Below are 17,290 nucleotides of genomic sequence, written 5' to 3'. Positions count from 1 at the left end.
GGGACACTACTTGATATGTCGGCACCTGGAATCTTTGGGAATATCGATGTGTCTTAGAGTGGCATTCGCAAGTTGCAGCAGAGAGGAGAGAGGATAGATCGGCGTTCGAAATACCCCAAAAAATCGACGCTGAAGCATCCAGAATAAAACTGTAGGAGCTTTCGGAGTGGCGAGATAAAGTATTAGGCCTGTGATTATCCAGGATGGCAGTTTTTCGTGGGCTGACACCGAAAAGCAGCAGGAGAGAAAAGTGTCAGGCAATTCCTCGCTGGGAACCATACTGAACTCTTCTTCGCCGGGAGCCGAAGAATACAATTCCTCTCCTGGAGCCATAGTAGACGACCTTGGTGATCGAGAGGCACAAACAATGGTCTTCTTCACCGTGAGAGAAGAAGGCAACTCACGAGCAAACGGGCTGAGCCATGCTAGCGTCCGGCCCAACTTTCAACCTCACCTCGCCTCGGCTCGCGTAAATGATATAAGCGTTGCAGTAACGGCATACGAAATTCATACGGGACGATTTTACTCTTTGGGGTTCTATTTATCTTTGCTCGCTAACCTTCTGATGGAATCATCACCAGCACTTAAAAAATTTCTTAATTATCAGTCGGTGAACATGATTTATTTCTCGTTCGGTCAATTTCATGGGATCTTTTCCAGTCTTTTCCCTCTGAAGATCCACATTTATCACTAGCTCTTGAGTGTAGGACTTTGCACTCACTCTCCTGTAACAAGCATTTAATCGAACAATCACGGAACTCAAAAACAGTAAATGTACGTGATCTGTAACCGTTCTTTCATTACAGTAACTGATAGTCCCTATCACTACTTAGTAATCAGTAATGTTTCATCAGGGCACACTGTTACCATCCACGTGTTGCGGACAACCTTTTCCTTCCGTTTCCGTCACACAGTTCCCTTAAACACACCTGGACCGTACTGGGAGATTTGCACCTTGAGACAGGATACTCAGTGCATGTCAGTGGCAAAACAGATAGACTAGAGCTCCACCCCAATGCCGCCTTGCAACACAGGTATACCCTTCAGCATGCACAACGTTACTTTCTCTTACATCATTGTAACAAAATTTTCCAACACCAGCTAAGTAAAAAGTAAATCTCTCTCTGATGAAAATTATGTGGAACATGACGAGTTTTTATTCATAGCTCCGGTCAAAGAAAACCACCATAGCAACCGGGAGTGCGGTGTGCTGACCACACGCCCCTCTTATCCGCATCCTCAGCTGAGGATGTCACGACAGTCGGATGGTCCCGATGCGCCACTTGTGGCCTGCAGACGGAGCGCTGCAACGAAGACTGTTCACAATTCCCACAATTTTTGCAAATATTGCTAAACTTACTGGTTTGGTCAAGATCTCAGAAAGTAATAAGACCAATGACACAATAGAAACTTAAAATTTCTTTCGCACATATATTACCAGTTTTCCTTTAAATTCTCCCCCAATCTCAGCTCGTGGCCGCCTGTAATTCTCTCGTCATCGATGGGACCTTCCAGCTCTTTCCATGTACGACCACCAACGACAGGGGCTTTCAGCCTACAAATCAGACAAACAAATGCAAAACCGAAATTAACACACCAAGCCTCTGCTTAGGATCTTCGACTCTATTCTTTGTCCTCACAACTTTTTATTTAACTATGCACTAAACGAACATCATACTGTAAGACACTTCAGCAATCGAAAAAAACATTGCTTGAGGAGTTCGCTAAACACTATTTACCTGCACTTTAGACAATTGGAAGAAATTTGATTTGTCCTTAAGAACTTCTAGGTTTTATGGTACCATGCAACAGATATGTGAAATTCGCCTTGTAGTATGTCGTTCGCTTGCAGCAGGATCGGAAAGGTTATTCACTTTATAGTTGTGGATTTACTTTTGAGTTCCAGAGTAATATATGGACACAGGAATCAATACTGATCCCACGGCTCATCTTATAAGACAAGCTGCAGAACGGAAAAACTATATCAATAGCGTTTGTTGAGTAGTAAAAAAATTAACTGGAATTACTGTTACAAATTATGTTAGCAAACAGAAAACACACGGAGCGAAAGGTATCTACATCTTTTACAAAAAGCAGTCGAATTAAATTAGGTGTTTCTGAAGGAACTAGATTAGGAAATGGGACACTGAAAGGAGAAGAAGAGTTTATTTTAGTTTAGAATGCAAATTTTGAAAATAAAGAAAAGGATCTAATTTAAAATCAGGCGTTACGAAGTTTTTCTAAAAGTATTTACGTGGTATGTAGGTTTACATGGATCTAAAATTCGAATGGTAAAAGATCGTAACAAGAAGGGAATAGAGGCTGATGATACGTGTCGCTACAGAAGAATGCTTAAGATTACACGTAACTAAAGAAGAAGAGAAAGAAATATATGCCACAGTCTGACTGATAGGTTGAATGAGAAGTTCTTTTCGTCAGTATTGAAAGCTTACGTGCCATGAAACGAAACGGTAATCGCGGAGGCGCAGAAACCCACGCGTTTTTGGTAATGTGTGACGTGTGAGGCAAATTAGGCGATATCCTGCTGTTCACATTTACTCGATTTTTTTTTTAAATCAAATTAGTTCTCTGAGCTACCAAACCTATAAATAAGGGTCCTCTAGTGTCGCGTTGACGCGTGAGACAGGGTTAAATGTGTCACTAAGAATCTAAGAGGGATAATTAAAGCCCTGTAGCTACCTACGTCCATCATTCGCACTGGAAAACACCACACCTAACAGTTCATACACCTCCTTCAGTCAGGACGTAGCAACTTCCTTGGACGATCTTTACAACAAAAGATCAAAAATCAATAGGTGAAAAGTCACGCCAAAACACCAAAATATATTTTCATGAAAACAACAGAAATTTATTTGCTTCAATTAAACCCAAGCAAGTGATCTTCATTCATTGGACATCACCTATCAGCTGCGTCTGCAATCTGATAAGCCTCTATCTAGTGAGCACGAGAACGCTCGCTACAAAGGAACAGTATCCTAGAGAACCCAAAAAGAACTGTTCCCCGCCTACCCACAGTGCACATTCAAATCTTGTAGTCTTCCTGTATTTAAAAGTAGTATTGTATATTACAAGTGATAGATAACAGGCGATTTCAGAAGGTTAAACGCTTTAAATTACCACCTCTGCGCCAGAGGGCACAACACTTTTCCACTTTCTAACCCCCTCCCACCCACCCGAACCACGCGTAGGGCCGTAGGCCGTTTTCGGGCTCCACGATTTTATTTTACATTCAGACCTTTTTGAATGTCACCTTCAGCATCCGAATACGGGCATTTCGCCTGGTTGTTTCTATATTTGCAAATAGGCACTTGTCTGGGAAGACCGTCTTCTGTCAGAATTTTTCAAGTTTTCTTTTCGAAAGGTGCTGGAAAATACCTGCCGTCATGCACCGTCTTCTAATGGCTCTAAGCACTATGGGACTTAACATTTGAGGTCATCGGTCCCCTAGACTTAGAACCACTTAAACCTAACTAACCTAAGGACATCACACACATCCATGCCCATCCCGTAGGCAGTATTCCAACCTGCGACCGTAGCAGCAGCGCAGTTCCGGACTGAAGCGACTACAACCGCTCGACTGTATGACCGGAAACGACTGAGTGGTGAATCACGCTACACCCTGTGACAATCAAATGGATGGGTTTGTGTTATCAAATGCTTGGATAACGGTTCCTGCCATCACGAGTAGAGCCAATGGCGAAGTACGGAGGAGATTCTGTTACCATACAGGAGTGTTATTCGTTATTAGGATGTGTACTTAAGCAAACACTAAATGCGGAAAAATATTAACACATTTTACAGCGTTGTGTACTGTGTACAATAGAAAGACATATCGGAGACGATCGTTGTTTGTATTAGCATGTCAAGTATACCCTGCCATAAAGCAGCATCTGCAACGCATTGGTTTGTGAAACATAACCTTCCAGAAATTTACTACCGTGCTCATGGGACACGTTTGAGATGATGTACAACGGCGGTCTGGGGCGCTGGAGTCATGGATTGTGCGGCTGGTCCCAGCAGAGGTTCGAATGTTCGAATCCTGCCTAGGGCATGAGTGTATGTGTCTGTCCTTAGGATAATTTAGGTTAAGTAGTGTGTAAGCTTATTAGGGACTGATTACCTTAGCAGTTAAGTCGCATAAGATTTCACACACATTTGATTTTTTTTTTTTTTTTTTTAGTGACTTCGCTCAAGACCCCGACGTCCAACGTTACTACCTCCACTCGTTCCGGTCCTTGAGGAAAGCGGGCTGCCATTCCTCCACATAAGATCTGGCACCTTACTGAAAGTGTCCCCAGCAGAGTTCAGACCGCCATAAATGCGAAGGGTGGACACACCCAATATTAATATCCACTAATCGGGATCTGGTTATGACTGCGCGTTAGACCCTTATCAGACGGTGTAGGTTGCCATGGCGAGGCAAGTGTAATAAAATTTGTAGAGGATGGAGTAATGTGAAAAGCTGCATCACACCAGTCTTCGGGCTGCACACCATAACGCATAGGCTTAAAAGGCAATGGTCAAACGAGTATGTTTCACTACGGCATCTTCACTGACAAGAGCATTTGCTGCTCCCTCCATTTCTCCGGGACTGTTGCGGCCAGCAGTCGAGTGTTAAAGTCGCCCACGGTATTGTTTAAGAGCGTCGTTGAAGGCGCAGCAACGGGCGCTGTCAGGAAAAGAACCGGCCGAGGGCAGGGAGATACGGCAGCACGCCGTGTAGGGCCTGCGCGACAGGCGGGGAGAGATGTAATCCGGCTGTGGCTGCGGCTCGGACACGCACGGCCGCCGTACGGCTGCCGGGCGCCGCTCCTTACGGCCCGGGACGGCGCCCTAATGGCCGGGCCCCTGTACGACACGGGCGCCCGGATCGGCGCCGTAAATATTTCCAGGAGGTGGACGCTCGCGCCGAGGGAAAGCGCCCCGGCGCGGCCCGCGTTAGCCGCCTGAGTTAGGTGGGCGCATCGGCTCCGCCCGGCTCGACGCGGTCCGGCCGACTAGATTTACGCGGCCGCGCCCCGGGACAATCACACCTAACTAACCGGAACGCATCGCGGGAGACGGATGACGCACCGACGCCTGGCGTGGGCGGAGCCGCCCTGCGCAACAATAGCCGCCGGCAGCCGTGGTCATCGGGCCGACCATCCCTGTAACTGGAGCCACGCTGCGGCCGGCTTTCCTCTTCAAGCCGACTCGACAAACAAGAGTCCTGAAATTTCGTCCAAAGCCCCCGTCACAAGGAGCAAGTTTCGCTGTTAGCTGACCTGATGGCGTGCCCGGTTGTACGCTATATTCGTGAGAACGCAAGAAGGCGGGTGGTGAGGCACACGCACTGCGGCAAGGATCGGTGTTCCAAGTGACGCAACGGACAGCAGTGGCAGTCTGCCGCGTCAGCCTATAACGTGTACTTTGAGATGGCTGACAGGTCAGATTAGGTATGGTATAGTTACTTGGCCACGGTAGCATTCGTCATACTTGACATGAGTCAAGCACGTCAAGTATTAGCTTAACATGTAATAGCGATGGTTTTCCAAGTACATTTTCTAGGGAGGATCAGTACCATAAACAATGGCTCAGTGCGGAAATACTAAGCAGTGTGTCTCTATAGCCGTCCATATTTGCGAGAGTGTCTTTTTGTGCAGTGACTGACCTCTCGATTGCGTCCCGTAATTGTACGGTGGGATTCGAGTCAGGCGATCTGGGTGGCCAGATCATTCGCTCTAATGGTCCGGAATGTTCTACAAACCAATCGCTAACAGTTGTGGCACGGTGATTGGGAACACGAAGTCCATGAACAGCTGGAAATGGTCTACAAGTAGCCGAGCAAAACTAAGTTCAGTCAATGACCGTTCCAGAATGAGATTTTCACTCTGCAGCGAAGTGTGCGGTGGTATGAAACTTCCTGGCAAATTAAAACTGTGTGCCGGACCGAGACTCGAACTCGGGACCTTTGCTTTTCGCGGGCAAGTGCTCTACCAACTCAGCTACCGAAGCACTACTCAGGCTCCCTCCTCACAGCTTTACTTCTGCCAGTATCTCGTCTCCTACCTTCCAAACTTGGTAGAGCACTTTCCCGCGAAAGGCATAGGTCCCGAGTTCGAGTCCGGCACACAGTTTTAATCTGTCAGGAAGTTTCAATGATCCGTTCAGTCCCATGTACACACAGAACACACCATCATATAAATACCACCAGCTTACACAATGCCTTGTTTACAATTTGGGTCCATGGCTTCGAGGAATCTACACCACACTCTAACCCTACCATCAGCTCTTACCAACTGAAATCGGGATTCATCCAACCAGACTACCGATTTCCAGTCGCCTAAGAGTATAAGCACTGTGGTCAGGGGACCAGGATAGCGCAAGAGAACGTCGTAAAGGCATTACCATCGGTCATCTGCTGCCATAGCCCATTAACGCCTATTTTCGCCACTATGTCTTAACGGATACGTTCGCCCGTCGTAAGCTCCACATTGACTTTTTAAATTATTTACTCTGTGCAACTTGACTGTTAACTCTGACAGCTCTACGCAAAAGCCGCTGCTAGCGGTTGTTAAGAAAAGGTCGTCCGCCACTGCGTCCTCCATGGTGAGAGGTAATGCTTGAAGTTAGGTATTCTCGGCAAACTCTGTCCACTGTGCATCTCGGAATACTGAATTCCCTATCGATATCCGACATGGATTGTTCCGTGCATCTAACTGCAGCTAACATTCCGCGTTCGAAGGCTGTTAATTCCCGTCGTGCGAGCATAATCACGTTGTAAACCATTACACGCGAATCACTTAAGTACAGCTGACAATTTGCCAATAGATTGCCATTTCATACCCTGTGTACGCGAAACTACCATCAGTATCTGTTCATATCGCTATGCCATGACTTTTGCCACATCATGGTATTGATACGTCTACTACATTGGGTGGTAAATGCCCTTTCCATTCCACTATCAAGAACTGTGTTGATGCATCTACAACAGGGCATTCCAACACTAAAGCTGAAGCATCCCATTGTGTCTGATATTGAAAAGGTAAATATCAGTGGTTATAAACTAATTATAAGAAACCATGCAAAAAAAACTTGGCTGACTGAAGGAATAAAAATATCTTGTAACCACAAAAGGGAACTGTATCTAACATAAGAAAGAGTAATGACCCAGGAACAGCCTAATACTATAAAAACTAATGTGCTACATTAAGAACCGTTATTAAAAAGTCCAGAAGCATGTGCATCATGTCTGAGGTTTATACCTCTGATAACAAAATCAGAACAATTTGGAATATTATTACAAGGGAGACAGGGCAACCAAGAGTACAAGCTGACGGCATCACCATCAAAGCGAACGAAAACGACAAACAACGAGCCAGAAGTCGAAAACATTTTGAATAATCATTTTATAAATGTTGTAGAGAAAATATGATCTAAATGTTCATTAGACGAAGCAAGGCAATTTAATGGAAGAGGCCTTACCCACCCCATTTGATACAATTGAAATTCCACCCACCCCTCCTGAAATTAGGAAGTTAATAAACACTCTCAAGAATAAAAGCTTACATGGAATTGATGGCATTTCTAGTAGAATAATAATAGCTTGTTCCCAAGAAATAAGTGGGATTCGTAGCCACATATGTAATAGCTCTCTGAACCAGGGTATTTTCCCAGATAGACTGAAGTATGCCATTGTTAAACCACTGCATAAAAAAAGGGGTTACGTCTGACAAAAAATACCGCCCAATTTCTCTTCTGACTGCCTTATCCAAAATTCTTGAAAAAGTAATGTATTGTAGAGTAGCTTCACACCTTTGTAAAAATAATGTCAGTTTGGTTTCCAGAAGGGTTGTTCAACGGAAAATGCTATATATACTTTCAGTAATGAAATATTAAATGCTCTGAGTAACCGGAAGTCACCCATTGGGATTTTTTTTATCTATCAAAGGCTTTTGATGGTGTAAATCATGAAGTACTTATAGATAAGCTCAAGTACTGTGGTATGAATGGGACAGTGCTCAAATGGATTAAACCATACCTAACTGGTAGAGTGCAGAAAGTAGAAATAAGCAGTTCACATAATATGCAAAAAAACTGGTGAATTCTCAAACTGCGGAACAATGAAGAATGGGATGCCGCAACGTTCGGTCTTGGGTCTTCTGCTGTTCTTAATATGTAAATTAATGACTTGCCATTCTATATTCACGAAGATGCAAAGCTGGCACTTTTTGCCGATGATACAAGTAGAGCTATCACACCCAACAGACAGGAATTAACTGTTGAAATTGCAAACGATGTTTTTCAGAAAATCATTTAGTGGTTCTCTGCAAATGGGTTCTCATTAAACTTTGACAAAACAGTAAATGGAATGACACCATTAATAAATATAGACTTCGATCAGAAATCGGTAGCTAAGGTAGAATATTCTAAATTTCTAGGTGTATGCATTGATGAGGGGTTTAACTGGAAAAAACACACTGAGGATCTGCCGAAACGTTTGAGTTCAGCTACTTATGCTATTAGGGTCATTGTAAATTTTGGCGATACACATCTCAGTAAATTAGCTTAGCACGCCTATTTTCATTCTCTGCTTTCGTATGACATCATATTCTGGGGTAACTTATCACTGAGCAAAAGAGTGTTCGTTGCACAAAAGCGTGTAATCAGAATAATTGCTGGAGCTTATCCAAGATCATCCAGCAGACACTTATTTAGAGAGCTAGGGATCTTCACTGTAGCCTCACAATATATATATTCACTTGTAAAATTTGTTGTTAACAATCCGAACGAATTCAAACGTAATAGCAGTGTACATGGATACAACACTAGGAGAAAGGATGATCTTCACTACTCAAGGTTAAATCTAACTTTGGCTCAGAATGGGGTATATTATGCTGCCACAAAAGTCTTTGGTCACTTACCTAATAGCTTCAAATGTCTGACATATAGCCATACAGCATTTAAAAGTATATTAAAAGAATTTCTTAATGGCAACTCCTTATACTCATTAGATGAATTTTTGGATATAGTAAGTGGGTAATTTCCCCAATCCAACAAAAAAATTAAAAATATTAAGTGTCATGTAATATTTTGTGAAATATAATTTTGTATAGACAACTTTTATTAACATGACACGTTCCACATCATTACGAAGTGTCGTATTCGTGATCTATGGAACAAGTACTAATTTTATCTAATCTAGAACGTCCTGGAAGGCCAACTCAAGTGTTGATCCCATGATCCTGGATCATCGGAAGATAACTGCTAAAAAGGTAGCAAAGACCCTGGTCATATGCCAAGAACGTATCGGTCAAATTATTCATAAAATTTTTGGCTTCAGAAAGCTCTCAGGTAAATGGGTTCCCAAACGACTCAATGCGTACCAGAAGTGTCAAAGAGTGGTTGCCTCACAGTCCGTTTAGGTCATATGTCACCTACATCATGGGGGACTTTTGGATCGTCTATATTTGAAAAGTGGATATATAATTATGAGCCAAAGACCAAAGAACAGTCCAAAGAATCCAGAAATGTGGTTCTCCATGACCAAATAAGATCAAGAGTCAAGGATCAGCAAATAGAAACTTTAGCTACGGAGAGTTATAAGCATCAAAAGTGGCTCAATGCAGCGCTTTCCTGAGCGTTGCCAGTAACTACGGTAGGTAACAGCTGGAGAGTGTGGCATGTAACGGAAACAAACAGTGACGCTACAGAGTATTCTCTGTCATCTGTGTTCAGGATAGACCTTGCAGCCGCCTTATCTGCGCAGCAGTACAGCTGCTAGCTTATCTGTTACTGCTGTCACACAGTGACAGAACGACTTAAGGAAAATTAAAACTGCAGTGACTCGAAATGGACAGACTAGCCCCCCTGGGGCCGTGCTTCACGAGGACTAGGGCTATGACGCAGTGGGCCACTGAAGCCTCGGATTGTACGTAGTCACAGAAGCAAAAGGTTCGGGAGTAGAAGATGTCACTATCTGTACGATAACTCTTCCATCGTTACACAGATTTCAAGCGTGGATAACTGTTAAAATGTGTGTGAAATCTTATGGGAATTAATTGCTGGCCTGCCCTGGTGGCCGAGCGGTTGTAGGCGCTACAGTCTGGAACCGCGCGACCGCTACGGTCGCAGGTTCGACTCCTGCCTCGGGCATGGATGTGTGTAATGTCCTTAGGTTAGTATGGTTTAAGTAGTTCTAAGTTTTAGTGGTCTGATGACCTCAGACGTTAAGTCCCATAGTGCTCAGAGGCATTTGAACCCTTTTTTTTAACTTAATTGCTAAGGTCATCAGTCCCTAAGCTTACACGCTACTTAACCTAAATCATCCTAAGGACAAACACTCACACCCATGCCCGAGGGAGGACTCGAACCTCCGCCGGGACCAGCCGCACAGTCCATGACTGCAGCGCATGAGACAGCTCGGCCAATCCCCCCGGTCGTGGATAACTATTCGTCAGCGATGACTAGTGGAAACACTTCTGATCCTTCATCCGGCCGTTCACTTGCTACTGTCGCGACCGTCCACGGCAAATGGTTGAAACCACAAGCTGCCGACCCGTTATTGAATGGTTGATGCCTATGCCTCATACTAGCACGGAACGAGCAGATCGGAGGTTTGCGTGCTCAATACAGGAGGATAGGCTACGATCTGTGGACAATCTTGACAATACACTAGAATGCTGTAGAAGGCAAAAGGGTCCTGAAACACACAGTTAAACGCATTTTGTTGAGCATGAGTCCCGCAGCAGGCGATTGTTACGTGTTGTCACGTCGAGCCAACGATATCGTCAGTTACTTTTCCAAGTGGTCTATGGATCATCGACACTGCATCGCATAAACAGGCACTGACTTACAAGCACTGTTTAGCGACCCAGTGCCTGCTACACTGGAGAAGATAATTTCCAGTAGTTCTTCCCGTACCACGTCAAATATAGCCAGTGCTTCCTGAAACTAATTCAAAATTTATTATTGTTGTTATTATTATTATTGTTTTTGTTAGTGTTAGGTTTAACTTTAATATTAGCAATAGCATTACATTGGCTTGCATTGAGACGTCGACTGGTTTTTCAGAGTACTTCAAAAATACAATTTTCTACCAGTACGCTATGTGGTAGGTATTGCAAGCTTCGTAAGAATTAATTTAATTTTTGGATTCTACTTGCGGACTTCTTTGATTCTCTTACTAAGGCGCAGTTTTGACAAGCTCAAATGACAGTTTTTAAAGCGGTAAACGTCACGAATGCGGGAAAGTAGATCAAACGAGCACTTTGAGCTCATGTTCAAGCAATCATCGGTCCACTGGGGATCTCATTCTCGACAGATATTTTACTGTGCTTTAGAGACTTGGGAGTTACCTTGCCCAGCAGATGAAGTGAATCGGTCATTCACACAAACTAGGCTTGCTACACTTGTACCCCCCCCCCCCCTCCCCCTTGGCTTTGTAACTGGCTAACTAGGCCACTCATAAAGTCGTAGGAATGTAGAACTGTGCCCCAGAAACTTGTTATTTTTACTGATGGCACAAACCCTAAGCCAGATTGTCCTTCCAGATGTAGAACTGCGACAATAGCCTAATTTATGAAAGTTTCTTTTGTTTTCTCGATTATTAGAGGGAAAATATCGAGATCTCCATGACTGATTCTTGTTACCCCAGTAGATTTAAAGGTAATTTCTCTGTCTCGGTTAACGCGTTTGGTCGACAACTGATATGTCGGGTCAAGACCATTGAACAGCTCATCCTTTCTGAACCCTGGAATCTAATTTACGAGCAATCGATCACCCATAGACAAAGGTTATCGCCCTGGCCCAGAAGCATTTCAGTTTGGAATCTTCTGCGATTAATATCTTGTGGTTTCTCAAATCCGGCTCTGCTCTTCTTTCAGCAAGTATCGACTGATCTGATCTCGTTGATAGGAGGCAGTCCTTCCATATTTCCATGTTTCATGAGATCTTTATGATTTTCTTAAGTTCTGCAAAATGTCTTCTCCCTAGCTGTGTTTTCTCATGCTTTTTATAATTCCAAGGGGAAAGATCACGCCAGGAATCGATCTAATTGATTTTTATTCTCATTTTCATTGCACTTGATGTGCAGCATCCCATATACTTTACCTACCTTTCCTAAGCATAGTGACTGCTTGGTTAGTCAAAATGTCTTTTCTCGGAACACGGTCTGAGTTCGCTACTTGCGTGTCGTCTGTCGAGTGTTCGTTAGATTACTTCAAACTACTGCCCAGCCTAAATAATCTCTATTGCACTCCACAAGTACTCTGTCACTTGAGTAGCTGATCATCCGTGTAGTGTCGCTGACCTATCAAGGGGCTTTCTACAATTTCCCACTCGATAACGCTTGTACAGAAATCTGAAGACAAAACCGTCACAGAGTCGACGAAAACTTTGGTTGAGACCCTCCGAATACCTCCAAACCGAACCACCCGATAAACTCTGGGAACAAAACTGCAAACGGTGAGCTCTGCTTGCACCCTATGCGAGGACAGCAGCCTTCGCCACTTCCGCCTGCTGCCTATGTGAACTGAGGATGGCCTCAGAACCCAAGTGAAAGGTGTGGTGTCACCGCCAGACACCACACTTGCTGGTTGGTAGCCTTTAAATCGGCCGCGGTCCGGTAGTATACGTCGGACCCGCGTGTCGCCACTATCAGTGATTGGAGACCGAGCGCCGCCCCACGGCAGGTCTAGAGAGACTTCCTAGCACTTGTCCCCAGTTGTACAGCCGACTTTGCTAGCGATGGTTCACTGAAAAATTACGCTCTCATTTGCCGAGACGATAGTTAGCATAGCCTTCAGCTACGTTATTTGTTACGACCTAGCAAGGCGCCAGTATCCGTACTATTGATATTGTGAATCATGTACCATAAAGAGCGACGTTCTTCATTAATGGATTAAAGTTAAGTATTCCACCAGCTACGTCCGTTTTTCTCAATTCTAATTCCCTTGTCATGTCCCAGACCTCACGCCAGCCTGCGTGAGCTAAAACGCGTGCATTTCGGCCTCCTTTAGAAAAACCCGGTGGGCTCTCCTTCCAACCACAACAAAATGCAACGTTAGTGTTGACGTGAGCCACATACTACTACACCCTGCACACTCGATAGCAGTAGGAAAGTCCACTTCAACATCCCTGGCAGACATACTGAGTGTATAGTGGCTTTCATTCTGTCTCTGAGTGCTATCTCCCAAGGGGACTCCAAAGCACACCTAATGTTGGAGTTTCCAATAACTGCTAAACCCCTCCCCACGTGTTCCTGCTTGGATCCTGCTGAAGGAACGGCCACCTGTCTCCTGAAAGGGCGATACGCAAGACTAGATGGCCAGCCTCCACATTGGCCCTCCACCTCGAAAATGTATCACCACCCGCTACTCAGCCTGCATTGAGGGTGGATCCACCATGCTGGGTACACCGGAAGGTGCTTCGGCAGAAGAGCCTATGGTCGAAACAAACGCCACCTGAAGTGTCCCATGGAATGCCCCAGATTCTCCATTACCTCTAACCCTAGAGGCAGCAGACTGAAGACGGATGACCGCAACCAAAATCACATTCAGCTGGTCGCTCGAGAATCTCCACATAGCACGCACATATCCTACCCATCCCATTAGGGCTAACTGAAGAAGTGAACTATAAAAGCACACAGAGAAACCTAAATATGCAACTTGTTACCCTACTGGTGTGTTAGCAATGGAGGCTGACGACTTAATGAGCTGTCAGGAGAACAGCCAACTGTGCTATAGACTGCCTGAATCTACACTTTACAATTACATAAAATTGAGATTATACTATTAAATAGAAAAACAGGTACGAAATTTAAGAATTACACTACTAAGAAAACGAAGATAAGCTCTCCAATTGTGCACCAGGCGATAGTTGGAGGCTGGCTGACGCTTATTAGACTGAAAAGAAGATCCCTGGCTCTCAAACCAAACAAATGAATTACTAGTTCGATACAGATTGCCTGTATTTACACTTAGAGTTATGAAACACCCATTTAAGTTCTTAAACAGAAAAACACGGAAGTAATTTAAGAAATACCCTATTCAGAAAGCCCAGAAGAAACTAAATATGAACTTGTCGCTCTGCAGGTGTGTACCAGGCGGCAGTTGTAGCCTGACTCAGGTATCATCCGCCGCCCACCGTGCGGCGGCTTGCGGCGTATGTATGTAGATGTACAAACGGATTATTTGAATGTGAGTGTAATTGCAAATGCACACACGTTGGTAAATTTCGCCTTGTAGCAGGGCTTGGGAACGACGGTTGCGTCTAGGTCCCCTCGGAGCCAGTTTAGCCGTGCGCCTGTCCTTTTCGCAACACGCGGCTTCGCAATTCGTCCTTTGAACCAACGGTTGTGAACCTTTACCAACTCTGTGGACAGACAGAAAAAGAAAATAAAAAATAAAAAGTGGGCGGTGGCGAAGTGACAAGGACGACAACGCGAATCTTCAGTGGTGCCAGGCGTCTCTTCCCAATCATCACACAGCAGACACTGCCTCTGGTTCTTCCGTTCCGAATTTCCCTAGTGACTAACGTCTAAAACCTGAACAGCCACATACGCAAAGAAGAAAAATATCAAGAATTAAATAAAAATGAGATGACGTCAAAGGAGTTAAAAGCTGCACTGCTATGTGCACCTGGTATACTATTTTGAATGCGACTTAGTCAGATTTATCGTGTCATGAAGTTTCTATAATAGTTAATTCATCTGTCGGAAGGATTTTTACGTAAATCTCGCGAGTGATAATCTCCTTATCGCTTAACCAGATTCATCGTGGGTCGACTTTGATTCTTATCCGGTCACGATTCACTTCATGATATTCCTTTCAATTTTCGTGATCTCTTTCTAATGTGTTTCGCAAGCTTGTTTTCAGAACTCGAACAGCGCTGGAGGTGGTAACTTTCCTTTCCGTTGGAATTTTTATAGCACTTGAGTGTCCACGTTGTGTTGTTCACTTCACAGAATCCTCGTTGAACACCGATGACTAACTCTGTGGTAAACAGATACCCCTTCAGGAACCATAGTAATAGAACTCTGTACAATTAACTGTTCACTGAAGATCGCTCTATTGTGTGAATAAAACGTAACATGGAATCAACTGCGGCAAACCACCTTGCATTCCCGAGATCTTTACTCCACAACTATTCTGTAACGATAATGTTGAAATCTTATTCCTTGATTGGCCGTACTGAAGTCCGATAAAAAAAAACCGTTGATCTCTCTATGATACAGTTTATGGACAAGTTCAAATTATTTTTAATGTGACTATTGCCGGCTTGGCTTTTAGTGAAAGGGAGAGAATAACACATATTGTTTCTTCCAAAGGAAACTCGCAACTCCGAAAAAGTCCACGTCATACGGCGAAAATTCGTTTCACAGTAAACTCAGACGATATCAATATTTTATGAACGATGGGAAGCTTTTAACTCCTTTCACGTCATCTCATTTTTTAAATTCTTGATATTTTTGATCTTTTGCGTACATGGTTGTGTTAAACCCGTTAGTACTGAACAGTGCTGCTGTAAGGCAGCAGCGACAACCAGCGAGGGCTAGAGCGGTGACGTCGCTGCTAGAGTACTGGTCACTCTTCTTGTTTTACTTTTCTCTGTTAATACATATTGTTAAACTGAATATCGCGCTAGACTAGTTGGAGACCGCTCTAACGAATAGGCACGTAAAATTCCATTTTAAAAGACATTTTCTTTGGAACGGTAGAAACCCGACGTTTCTTCGGTACTGGGCGTCGCATAAGGGACATGATGAACTGCAGCCTATTTGTTTGGTCTGACGGCAGTGTACATCTCAAAACATGAAGTTACAGTTATCTCCTGAAACGCCAGACAAAATGAGGAGGAAGTTCGAGTATAATGACTTTTCTGGAGACTAGAAATCTAGTCTATAGGAATCAGCATGGGTTTCGAAAAAGACGGTCGTGTGAAACCCAGCTCGCTCTATTCGTCCACGAGACTCAGAGAGCCATAGACACGGGTTCACAGGTAGACGACGTGTTTCTTGACTTCCGCAAGGCGTTTGACACAGTTCCCCACAGTCGTTTAATGAACAAAGTAAGAGCATACGGACTATGAGACCAACTGTGTGATTGGAGTGAGGAGTTCCTAGATAACAGAACGCAGCATGTCATGGAGAAAAGTCTTCCCAAGTAAGTGTGATTTCAGGTGTGCCGCAGGGGAGTGTCATAGGACCGTTGCTATTCACAATATACATAAATGACCTGGTGGATGACATCGGAAGTTCACTGAGGCTTTTTGCAGATGATGCTGTGGTGTATCGAGAGGTTGCAACAATGGAAAATTGTACTGAAATGCAGGAGGATCTGCAGCGAATTGACACATGGTGCACGGAATGGCAATTGAATCTCAATGTAGATAAGTGTAACGTGCTGCGAATACATAGAAAGATAGATCCCTTATCACTTAGATACAAAGTAGCAGGTCAGCAACTGGAAGCAGTTAATTCCATAAATTATCTGGGAGTACGCATTAGGAGTGATTTGAAATGGAATGATCATATAAAGTTGATCGTCGGTAAAGCAGATGCCAGACTGAGATTCATTGGAAGAATCCTAAGGAAATGCAATCCGAAAACAAAGGAAGTAGGTTACAGTACGCTTGTTCGCCCACTGCTTGAATACTGCTCACCAGTGTGGGAACCGCACCAGATAGGGTTGACAGAAGAGATAGAGAAGATCCAACGGAGAGCAGCGCGCTTCGTTACAGGATCATTTCGTAATCGCGAAAGCGTTACGGACATGACGGATAAACTCCAGTGGAAGACTCTGCAGGAGAGAGGCTCTTGTTAAAGTTTCGAGAACATACCTTCACCGAAGAGTCAAGCAGTATATTGCTCCCTCCTACGTGTATCTCGCGAAGAGACCATGAGAATAAAATCAGAGAGATTAGAGCCCACACAGAAGCATACCGACAATCCTTCTTTCCACGAACAATACGAGACTGGAATAGAAGGGAGAACCGATAGAGGTACTCATGGTACCCTCCGCCACACACCGTCAGGTGGCTTGCGGAGTATGGATGTAGATGTAGATGTAGAAGGGTATACATTATGAGCAGGGTGTTTCTTTTGACTTCAGCTAACCAAATATCTCAAAAACTATGCGCCGTACGAAGAAGATGATGTAGTTGAAAAGTTATTATTAATAAGTGGAACGTCTGTGCTACAACTGGCCACCTCCTAACCACCACACCTGCCTGGGCGGGATCAACTTCGTATTTTCCAGTAACAACCTCCATACCTCCCCCCCCCCCCCCC

This window comes from Schistocerca gregaria, chromosome 1 (genome assembly GCF_023897955.1).
Source record: "Schistocerca gregaria isolate iqSchGreg1 chromosome 1, iqSchGreg1.2, whole genome shotgun sequence".
Classification (NCBI taxonomy): domain Eukaryota; kingdom Metazoa; phylum Arthropoda; class Insecta; order Orthoptera; family Acrididae; genus Schistocerca; species Schistocerca gregaria.
The sequence above is the reverse complement of the archived record's forward strand: the minus strand, read 5'-3'. Positions refer to the sequence as shown.